Genomic DNA, 12,476 nt, shown 5'->3' with positions numbered 1-12,476 from the left:
TCATACCCGTCTTTGGGTTTCATCTGTAGAAGTTGGAGGTCTTTTTTGGTATTTCTAAATCAGGGCATCGTAGAGTTGGTAGAGTGGAATACAAAAGGTGGAAGATCTTCTTGGTTAGCCGATTCCCATATTTTCATTTGAGGTCACGTCTGCGGCTCGTGGTCTTGCGGTAGCGTTCTCGCTTCACACGCACGGGGTCCCGGGTTCGGTTCCAGCGGCGTCAGGAATTTTCTCTGCATCGAGATGACTGGGTGTTGTGTGTCTTTCATCATTTCATCCTCACTCACTCGCAAGTCGCCGTAGTGGCGTCCAAGAACTTGTGGAGCGGCGGCCGAACCGCCCCGCGAGGGGTCTCCCGGCCACCAATGCCATACGCTCATTATTATTATTTGAGGTCACCGTAAAATAGTACATGTCTTTTGCGGATTGTGTGTGTAATTTTCTCTATTTTGTCGTTAACTTCCTTGATGGATATTTCTTAGCCGATGACATTCTTGTAACTGGATGCCATGATTGCCCAAATGTTGCTGCGCTATTTTTTCTTTTGATCTTCGACGAGGCCTTTACTTGCGTTTATGGATGCCGTTTCGACTGCAGGCACAACTACTGCGTTCAGAACCGATTTCGTAGTGGTGTATCTATCAGTTAATGTTTTGTCGAAGGCGTTTTTTGTTGTAGACCGTTTCAGGTTTACGTCTTCGTCCCGGAAGTCCTTCCTTGTCATTATTAGTAGAATACATTCTTGCATTATTATTTTTCTCGGCTGACCTGTGTAGTTTGCTTAACTGAGTAATAAAACACTACCTTCCTCATGAACCATGGACCTTGCCGTTGGTGGGGAGGCTTGCGTGCCTCAGCGATACAGATGGCTGTACTGTAGGTGTAACCACAACGTAGGGGTATCTGTTGAGAGACCAGACAAACGTGTGGTTCCTGAAGAGAAGCAGCAGCCTTTTCAGTAGTTGCAGGGGAAACAGTTTGGATAATTGACTGACCTGGCCTTGCAAAATTAACCAAAACGGCCTTGCTGTGCTGGTAATGAGAACGGCTGAAAGCAAAGGGAAACTACGGCCGTAATTTTTCCCGAGGGCATACAGCTTTAATGCATGGTTTAATGATGATGGCGTCCTCTTGGGTAAAATATTCCGGTGGTGAAATAGTCCCCCATTCGGTTCTCCTGGCGGGGACTACTCAAGAGGAAGTCGTTATCAGGAGAAATAAAACTGGCGTTCTACGGATCGGAGCGTGGATGTCAGATCCCTTAACCTTGCAGGTAGGTTAGAAAATTTAAAAAGGGAAATGGATAGGTTAAAGTTAGATATAGTGGGAATTAGTGAAGTTCGGTGGCAGGAGGAACAAGACTTTTGGTCAGGTGAATACAGGGTTATAAACACAAAATCAAATAGGGGTAATGCAGGAGTAGGTTTAATAACGAATAAAAACAAATGAGTGCGGGTAAGCTACTACAAACAGCACATCGAACGCATTGTTGTGGCCAAGATAGATACGAAGCCCACACATACTACAGTAGTACAAGTTTATATGCTAACTAGCTCTGCAGATGATGAAGAAATTGAAGCAATGTATGATGAGATAAAAGAAATTATTCAGGTAGTGAAGGGAGATGAAAATTTAATAGTTATGGGTGACTGGAATTCCAGAGTTGGAAAAGGGAGAGAAGGAAACATAGTAGGTGAATATGGATTGGGGCTCAGAGATGAAAGAGGCAGCCGCCTGGTAGGAACTTGGAAGAGCAGTTGAACGTAATGGACAGTGTTTTGAAAGGAGGATATAAGATGAACATCAACAAAAGCAAAACGAGGATAATGGAATGTAGTCGAATTAAGTCGGGTGATGCTGAGGGAATTAGTAGTAAAGGAGTTTTGCTATTTGGGGAGCCAAATAACTGATGATGGTCGAAGTAGAGAGGATATAAAATGTAGAGTGGCAATGGCAAGGGTAGCGTTTCTGAAGAAGAGAAATTTGTTAACATCGAGTATAGATTTAAGTGTCAGGAAGTCGTTTCTGAAAGTATTTGTATGGAGTGTAGCCATGTATGGAAGGAAACATGGACGATAAATAGTTTGGACAAGAAGAGAATAGAAGCTTTCGAAATGTGGTGCTACAGAAGAATGCTGAAGATTAGATGGGTACATCACATAACTAATGATGAAGTATTGAATAGAATTGGGGAGAAGAGGAGTTTGTGGCACAACTTGACAAAGGAAGGGACCGGTTTGTAGGACATGTTCTGAGGAATCAAGGGATCACAAATTTAGCATTATAGGGCAGCGTGGAGGGTAAAAATCGTAGAGGGAGACCAAGAGATGAATACACTAAGCAGATTCAGAAGGATGTGGGTTGCAGTAAGTACTGGGAGATGAAGAAGCTTGCACAGGATAGGGTAGCATGGAGAGCTGCATCAAACCAGTCTCAGGACTGAAGACCACAACAGCAACAAAAAATACTAATAAGAAGAAAAATAAATGACAGTGACACATGAAGTAAATATGGACCTCACGATGAACGAAATCATTGCTAATGAGCTGCGAGCCGGCCAGAGTGGCCGAGCGGTTCTAGGCGCTACAGTCTGGATCCGCGCGACCGCTACGGTCGCAGGTTCGAATCCTTCCTCGGGCATGAATGTTGTGATGTCCTTAGGTTAGTTAGGTTTAAGTAGTTCTAAGTTCTAGGGGACTGATGACCTCAGAAGTTAAGTCCCATAGTGGTCAGAGCCATTTGAACCATTTTTTGAGCTGCGAATCAACCGAACTCAATTATATCCACTATGACACTGGCGTTCAGAAGAAGTGGACCCCAAATCTGCATCTAGCCACCCAGATATAGATTTTGGAAGGTTCCCCTACTATGAAAAGACGCCAGTCTGATTAGAGTTATTCTGTTTAGTCCGTACTTCCATTATTAAAGGTCTCGTTACCTTTGGGAAATGAAGCCGTAGTTCGTCTTCCTCCAACGGGCACACTCACTCAGCAAAACTGGATTGGAACAACGGACTGCTCTGTGTGGTCCGTCTAGTCTTTCCACATCCCGCCCGCGTCATGGCAACTCCGGCTCCCAGTTAGAGCATACGACAAATAGAGGGGCCGACAGGGAGAGGCGCCAGTAATGAGGATGTATGGAAGGCATATAAGGCTAATTAAGACCGACGGCGAACAAGGCATTTACTCCACTGCAGACGCTCCGATTACAAATGATGCAGTGGACATACACCGCTCCATCTGCTCGTGTGTAGCAACAACCGAAGAACGTTGATTAAATAGTTAAAGCAGTTGTCGCCAAAGAATGGTCTCATCAACAGAGATAATTCCTAAACAAACTAGTGGTAAAGTTTTATTTCAAACGTTTTCGCTATCTGCGCGATAGTTTGCATTAAAATTGCAGTGTACGAGAAAATTAAATACTAAGCAAAAGCATATACGATCTTCTGTCTCCATGTCACGTATGACAGCGAATGACCAAAACTCGCACCGTTACCTTTGCCAGTAGGTTGTCACATTTACGTTTTTACCGTTAAAATATGCGCTTCTTCGCATACATGTTTGGCCATACATGTAATTTCCAGTAACTAATTGTATTTGTCACCACTTCGCATATTACACTACTGGCCATTAAAATTGCTACACCAAGAAGAAATGCAGATGATAAACGGGTATTCATTGGACAAATATATTATACTAGAACTGACATGTGATTACATTTTCACGCAATTTGGGTGCATATATCCTGAGAATTCAGCACCCAGAACAACCACCTCTGGCCGTAATAACGGCCTTGATACGCCTGGACATTGAGTCAAACAGAGCTTGGATGCAGTGTACAGGTACAGCTGCCCATGCAGCTTCAACACGATACCACAGTTCATCAAGAGTAGTGACTGGCGTAAGGTGACGAGCCAGTTGCTCGGCCACCATTCACTAGACGTTTTCAATTGGTGAGAGATCTGGAGAATGTGCTGGCCAGGGCAGCAGTCGAACATTTTCTGTATCCAGAAAGACCCGTACAGGATCTACAACATGCGGTCGTGCATTATCCTGCTGAAATGTAGGGTACTGCAGGGATCGAATGAAGGGTAGAGCCACGGGTCTTAACACATCTGAAATGTAACGTCCACTGTTCAAAGTGCCGTCAATGCGAACAAGAGGTGACCGAGACGTGTAACCAATGGACCCTTACCATCACGCCGGGTGATACGCCAGTACGGCGATGACGAATACACGCTTCCAATGTGCGTTCACCGCGATGTTGCGAAACACCTATGCGACCATCATGATGCTGTAAACAGAACCTGGATTCATCCGAGAAAATGACGTTTTGCCATTCGTGCACCCAGGTTCGTCGTTGAGTACACCATCACAGGCGCTCCTGTCTGTGATGCAGCGTCAAGGGTAACCGCAGCCATGGTCTCCGAGCTGACAGTCCATGCTGCTGCAAACTTCGTCGAACTGTTGGTGCAGATGGTTGTTGTCTTGCAAACGTCCTCATCTGTTGACTCAGGGATTGAGACGTGGCTGCACGATCCCTTACAGCCATGCGGATAAGATGCCTGTCATCTCGACTGCTAGTGAAACGAGGCCGTTGAGACCAGCACGGCGTTCCGTATTACCCTCCTGAACCCACCGATTCCATATTCTGCTAACAGTCATTGGATCTCGACCAACGCGAGCAGCAATGTCACGATACGATAAACCGCAATCGCGATAGGCTACAATCCGACCTTTATCAAAGACGGAAAATGATGGTACGCATTCCTCCTCCTTACACGAGGCATCACAACAACGTTTCGCCAGGCAACGCTGGTCAACTGCTGCTTGTGTATGAGACATCGGTTGGAAACTTTCCTCACGTCAGCACGTTGTAGGTGTCGCCACCGACGACAACTTTGTGTGAATGCTCTGAAGAGTCAATCATTTGCATATCACAGCATCTTCTTCCTGTCGGTTAATTTTCGCGTCTGTAGCACGTCATCTTCTCGGTGTAGCAATTTTAATGGCCAGCAGTGTATATTATTAAGTGTGGCACAAACGGATGGCGTCATTCAGTCTGATGCAAATAGTTTGACATTTATTCTGAGGATTCACCAAACCTTCTCGTAACCAGTCCTTTTCCAAAAGAGAGAGTCCAACAACACAATACAAACCTGGAGGACAGCCATCATGCAATCACTGAATACATAGACGACCTAACACTCACAGGACAAATGTCACGAGAAGCCGCCAAACTAATCAAAAGATAAATAATGTACTGGATGACATTCCAGACGACCCTTATGAACAGGATAGACGAACTCGAAGACGAACTACTGAGAATAGACGTGATAACCCCAAATCCTGATACCGACAGACCAGAAAACAATACCACACATGGCCAACCAAAGCAACTGCATAAAACAGCGTTGCTAACGACTCAAGCTCACCCATCCACTCCAGCACAACGACGCACATACGACACTACAAAATGCGATGGACGCATCAAACCAAACAAATTCATACAAGGTGAGGCCTTGAAAAAATGGTTCAAATGGCTCTGAGCACTATGGGACTTAACATCTTAGGTCATCAGTCCCCTAGAATTTAGAACTACTTAAACCTAACTAACCTAAGGACATCACACACATCTATGCCCGAGGCAGGATTCGAACCTGCGACCGTAGTAGTCCCGCGGTTCCGGACTGCAGCGCCTAGAACCGCACGGCCACCACGGCCGGCAGAGACCTTGAACCCAACGATGCTAAGCACAACCGCAACGCAAGCCAGCACAACTGGAGCCCAAACGGAAAACATGGACAAATCAGACACCTCAGACTGTAATAAAAGCAAACGCAAAGTAACTCTCTCTACTCACTAACAGAGGAAGAAGACGACGTCCATTATGGCCCTAACGCCAGAGATTGTAATGTTCATAACAATGATATTCGAAACCGTAATACCGACCTTGAACAGGCCACAGCGCCGGCAGACACCACGAATGCCACACAAAAAGCCGCAGCAACAACCGCAACGAAAGTCTGTGGAGGGTCTGGCAATAGAGGTGACAGTGCGCATAACATACCAAAATCTGTTATGTCTGTCACAGATATCGTAGACGAGCAGTCAAGTAGGAACCAAATCACGTCAAATCAATGCAGAATGGAGGCACAAACAACCAACACATCTGATACGCATCAAAACTCCACAAACGAAATTCACACAAAAAACAAACTAATCATCACAGCCTATAGGAAACTAAAACCGCATAGAAAACCCAAACAGCCTAAGAGAGTCAAGAAAGTGAAAGCGTGTGACGACCAATCGCGGCAATCGCAGGCTGCCTCAAAACCTAGCGATACGAAAGTGTATACCCGTGATAATACCAACACCTTCGCAGCCCCCCAACCAACAACCTCAATGCCGACGCCCAAAGAAACCCCCACAACAACCAACGAGGACGCCAATCCAGCGCCCCCCGCAGAGGTGCACAGCAACGCCACTACACCATCACGACACGTCACGGCTGCAGAGACGCCAACACACGCCATCGACACCGATAGTTTTAGTTGCGACAAGCTAGATATAAATGTAGAATTAAGTAGGCTAGAAAAAAGAGACATCTTAGAGACGGCACAGCGGATGCTCATCCGCACCCTACACCCGTACGGCCAATCTGTTTGTTTCCGTACATCAGAGCAAACCGATAGATTGATTCTCAAAACGGGGAATATTCCAACAGATCCAGACAGCCTACTAGACCTGCTCATGCAGGTGTGCGCCCGCAGGGAGGATCCATTCGATATGGACAAGCTTTACAAGGATCACGTAAGGGCTCATGGGAGAACATACTTCGATTACAGTCAAACTGGCAGCAAGTGCTACGCCACCGTTAAACACCCAAACTGCTAATAGCACAGCTTAATGCTATGCGGAGTATACTTGTAAATTCGGAGCTCCCACGGGTCCTACGTGAACTAAAAAGTGACATTCTGCGCATACAGGAGCCCTACACTAGGCAAGGGCATATCCCTAACTTTCCTCCAAGTGCGGTGACAGTTGCGGAGGGGACAGGCTGCATGGCATCTGTCATAATCCTAAACAAAGAAATACATTCAGTCAAAATTACAGAACTCTGTTCCGAGCACCTAGCTACAGTTGAAGTCACACACGTGGGGGATACTTGGATCATCACGTCGCTGTACGCCCAATTCTGTCATTGCATCAAGCCATCCGGGGACCTCATCAGAGATGTTGCGCAATACGCTGGCAACAAAGAACTTCTCATCTGTGCAGACATAAATGTCAGATCAACCCTGTGGAATTCCAGACAGAACTGACGACAGAGGTAGAATAATAAATGACATAATCCAAGAAAACAGACTACACGTACTCAACAAGGAAGGACATCACCCGACTCACATCGAACACAACTGTCATTCTTCAAACATAGACATCACTCTCGTTAATAATGCCGCCATCAACCACGTACGATACTGGACCGTACATGACCAGATCACTGTTAGTGACCTCAACATCATCACACTAACTTTAAGTGGCACACCAAACGTCAACACAGGAACACTACCAAAAAGACTATTATTTGACAACACAGACTGGGACAGGGTCAGACAAAAACTACATGAGCACATACCTCAAGACATCACCGGCAGTGTTGATTACCGAGCACACATGCTGACAGATATCATCACACACACACACACACACACACACACACACAGAACACCTGCATACCCACACAAAGAATGACGAAACACCAAAACATTCCCTGGACTACACAATTAACACGACTCAAACAAGACTCAAAACGTAAACGTAAGCTTTACCAACGAGCAATTTCAGATACAGAAAGGCAATTACGACTACACGACTACCGGATTGCCAAGGACAAATATATACTTGAGCTGAATAAGACCAGGAAAGACCATTGGAACAGCCATGTATCAGCACAAACACAACTAAACATTTGGGGGGAACCATACGAAATCGTGACAGAGAAAATTAAGAGCCCACTGGTTCTGGGAACGCTGCGACAGGAGGATGGTGAGATGACTAAGGGCTGGAGACGCACAGCGGAGTTCCTACCGAGCAAACTCCTGCCCGACGACATCGCAGACACAGACACACCACAACATGCAGCACTGAGACGCGAAGTAGACACAGTAAACACCACACCAACCGTCACCTGTCCATTTGCGCTGGAAGAAGTGGCGACAGCGATCTCAGAATTAAAAAACAAAAAGGCGCCTGGACCGGATGGTATCCACTCTGAGGTACTAAATGGTTCAAATGGCTCCGAGCACTATGGGACTCAACATCTTAGGTCATAAGTCCCCTAGAACTTAGAACTACTTAAACCTAACTAACCTAAAGACATCACAGACACCCATGCCCGAGGCAGGATTCGAACCTGCGACCGAAGCAGTCCCGCGGTTCCGGACTGCAGCGCCAGAACCGCTAGACCACCGCGGCCGGCACTCTGAGGTACTGAAACAAATTGCACCGCATATCACCCCGTTTCTCACAACGTTGTTAAACGATGCATTAAGGCTGGGCCGTGTGCCTGCAGTGTGGAAGACCTCGAGGGCGGTTATCATCAAAAAGGCTCCAGACAAAGACCCATCAGACCCCAAGTCATACAGACCAATTTGCCTTATCAATATACTCAGTAAAGTACAAGAAAAACTACTCTGCAAAAGACTACAAGCACACCCAACACTACGGGGACTGACACCACACCAATATGGCTTCAGGGAACGGAAATCTATAGACGACGCAATTAACAGAGCACTCCAAATAGTACACGACACACCCTCCAAATACACACTTGCAATTATGATAGACATCTCAGGTGCCTTCGACAACCTCTGGTGGCCGGCCTTGTTCAAGAGGCTCAGACACCTGCAGGTACCGGAGTCTCTGTATAATAGTTTCATGGACTACTGCAGAGACAGAACGGTCGTTTAGCAAATGGACATCCAGAAAGTGATTAAACGAATTACAAAAAACTGTCCACAAGGGTTGATCTGCGGCCCCATCTTCTGGGACATAGTTATAGAACCGCTCCTACAGTTACTAGAGGAGCACATCATGACAGATGGAGTTGTCGCTTATGCTGATGATCTACTCGTCGTAGTTTCAGCAAACAACCGTGCCCAGCTAGAAGAAAGAGCCAATGGAACACTTAGGACCATAACCCAATGGTGCACAGATAATAAATTAAAGATAGCAGGAAACAAAACAACTTATACATTGCTAAACGGTATCCTGCGCAGGAACCCAATAGTCAAAATCGGGGACACAAACATAAAAGGACTAGCAGTCACATGCTATCTAGGAGTATACATTGATAAAAGTCTGAACTTCCACGAACACATGCGAATATGCACAAACAAAGCAGAAAAGATACTACACAAACTGGCTAGGCTAAATTCGGAACAATTGAGACTACCCCTGTCAGTGACACGAACATACCATTGCGCTCTCTTCGAGTCAGTACTATGCTTTGCTGCCAGTACGTGGGCCCACAGGTTAAATCTCTCAACCAACAGAACCATTGTATGTCGAGGCCAAAGAAGTGTGTGGCCATGCGGTTCTAGGCGCTTCAGTCTGGAAACGCGTGGCCGCTACGGTCGCAGATTCGAATCCTGCCTCGGGCATGGATTTGTGTGGTGTCCTTAGGTTAGTTAGGTATAAGTAGTTCTAAGTTCTAGGGGACTGATGACCACAGATGTTAAGTCCCATAGTGCTCAGAGCCATTTGAACCATTTGAACCAAAGAAGTGTTCTACTTCGACTAACAGGGGCATTCAACACAACATCAAATGACGCGCTATGTGTCGTCATGGGAATCTTCCCCATAGGTATCACCATCAGGTACCACGCAGTAATGTACTGGCTTAGGATGGGGAGAATAGACCAGGTCCGGCAGATCACTGGTGTACCGATTGAGACAAGACGCCAGCTCAGAGCATGGCGAGTGGATACCTGGCAGAGCGAGTGGGCCAACAGCGATAAGGGCCGCCGTGTATACAACTTCTTCCCTGACACCCGGGAAAGACTAAAACTAAAACATATCGATCCCAGCCGCGGTATGGTACATTTCATCACAGGACATGTCCCTTACACCACGCACCTGTACCGCGTGAGTCTGCAGCAGACTAATAGATCCACATGCGGGGAAGAAGGTCCCCTGAACATACTGTCTTCTTCTGCGGGCAACGCACGAACATAAGGCACACAGTATACACAAATCGCCTGAACACACAGAACGAACTACATGCCATAATACACGACCCGGAAAGGTGGACTGAACTCAACAAACTAACGGACGAAATCTCGAAGATCCAAGAAATAGAATACTTGCGCAACAGACCCTACCGAAGGCAAGTCGGTACAAACAGACATCGCGATGCCCAGGGGGACACAGATATGATTAGCACCACCGTTCAGGTCGTGTTGTCGGCGGGGCCGGGAGGTGCTTGCGCCTGATGTACTCTACTAGGATCCTTGTAGGCTCAACACAAACCGTTAGCGTCATTACCTTATTACTTTTACCACAAGTACCCTTTCATTAGCAACTTTGAGCCAAGCACAATATCAGTTACCTCTCTATTGTATATCGTAAATAGTTTAGCAGGCTGGACATGGAGGTCTTAGTCTTAGTTTCTAGCTTTAACGTACCCTAATCTCTTCTAGTTAAGTTAGTTTTTAGGAGTGATGAAGAAGAAACAGATACAGACCAGGGCACCAACACAGATATTGAAGCGTCCAGCGCGGATGATCCACAGTGTCAACCAAGTCAAAGTCAAAGAACAGAGTGGAACAACCGACAAGAGGCGCACAAGTCACACACAATCCTAAAAACAGATTGCACCTTATATGTAAATAGTTAACAGCATCTCCATGTATAATAAGAGCCTAAAGTTAGGTACCTCTTCAAGGGACCTACGCCTTTCGTTAAGAGGAAGCGCACAGTCTGGATGGAAGGATCTTAATTGTTGTTCCTCTCTTTTGAGTCCAACCCGACGGATACCTATGGTAGATCGGGGAAAACCACCGTTCAGGTCGTGTTGTCGGCGGGGCCGGGAGGTGCTTGCGCCTGATGTACTCTACTAGGAGCCTTGTAGGCTCAACACAAACCGTTAGCGTCATTACCTTATTACTTTTACCACAAGTACCCTTTCATTAGCAACTTTGAGCCAAGCACAATATCAGTTACCTCTCTATTGTATATCGTAAATAGTTTAGCAGGCTGGACATGGAGGTCTTAGTCTTAGTTTCTAGCTTTAACGTACCCTAATCTCTTCTAGTTAAGTTAGTTTTTAGGATGGTAGATGTTAAAGGCATGGTGAGCGACGGCCAGCGTCTTGAGGGTCATTCCAAGACCCGGGCCGCCGCCCACAACCAGGTGACAGGGAATGTTATACCTATAACTTCTCTATTCAGTTCTCTTCCTTCCTTCTTTCTAAATATTTAATTTCGTTTTGTTTATTAATATCTTACTTGATTTTGTATTAGTTATACGTTTTTCTAATGCTTCACAAAAAAAAGATATCAAATTGATCTAAACAAATAGAGCCCGCCTCCACGTGGCGGGACACGCGCAACGGTGTGAGTGGGGACGGGAGCCGGTGTGGTGTTACTTTCAGTCACTCCGGACCGCGGACCCAGTCACAGCGGCTAAGTGGCAACATACGACCCACCATAAGAAATTAGACGGTGGGTCATAAAATATAAGTAGCTAGTGAAAAAGAAGTCCAACAACATTATTACGTCTAACGAGTCCTCTAAATAATGCACCGTATTTCCATCCCATTCTCACCTACCATTCCACATACATCGAGCTAAAATGATGTAAGTATATAATATGAAACTGTACCAAGAAGATTCTGCTAACAGCTGGCTTCCCCGATCCCAGATTCCCAACCTCTAATTGTTCAGTGGAGCATCCTCTGTGTTCTGTCAAATTTTAGCGCGCTCTTACGGAAATACCCCGTATGTTTTCCTTCGCACGTGTCAACAAACGACTGTGTTGCAAAGGAAGAAGACTCGAAACAAGATAAAGTTACATTTCAAGACTTGTTAATTTATGTTAAACCATTGTCAGCCGGGTATAATGTCTTCTATGTCAAACATATACACAATAAATGTACGCAATTACTCAATTTTCTGTAATACATTGCAAAATGATCGAAGCAGACGAAATGAAATAAAATTTGTTCTGCGGCCGTGAGTCGAACCCGGGTTCCGTTGTTTGTCAAGCAGAAACGCAAACCATTACACAACTGCAGTACGATGGTCAACGTTGCTGCACGAACTACCTAAGCTAAGAGCCTCACAATAAGATCACCAATGGTACAAAGACGTCCCATTATGTCCAATGCTGGGGTACTTGCCAATATCGGAGAGCCCTGGCAGTAGTGACAATATGTAAGGGAAAAAGAATGGAAGTTTGTATTGGGGAGGGCAC

The sequence above is a fragment of the Schistocerca cancellata genome, chromosome 6, assembly GCF_023864275.1.
Source record: "Schistocerca cancellata isolate TAMUIC-IGC-003103 chromosome 6, iqSchCanc2.1, whole genome shotgun sequence".
Lineage (NCBI taxonomy): Eukaryota > Metazoa > Arthropoda > Insecta > Orthoptera > Acrididae > Schistocerca > Schistocerca cancellata.
This window is presented reverse-complemented; position numbering follows the sequence as displayed.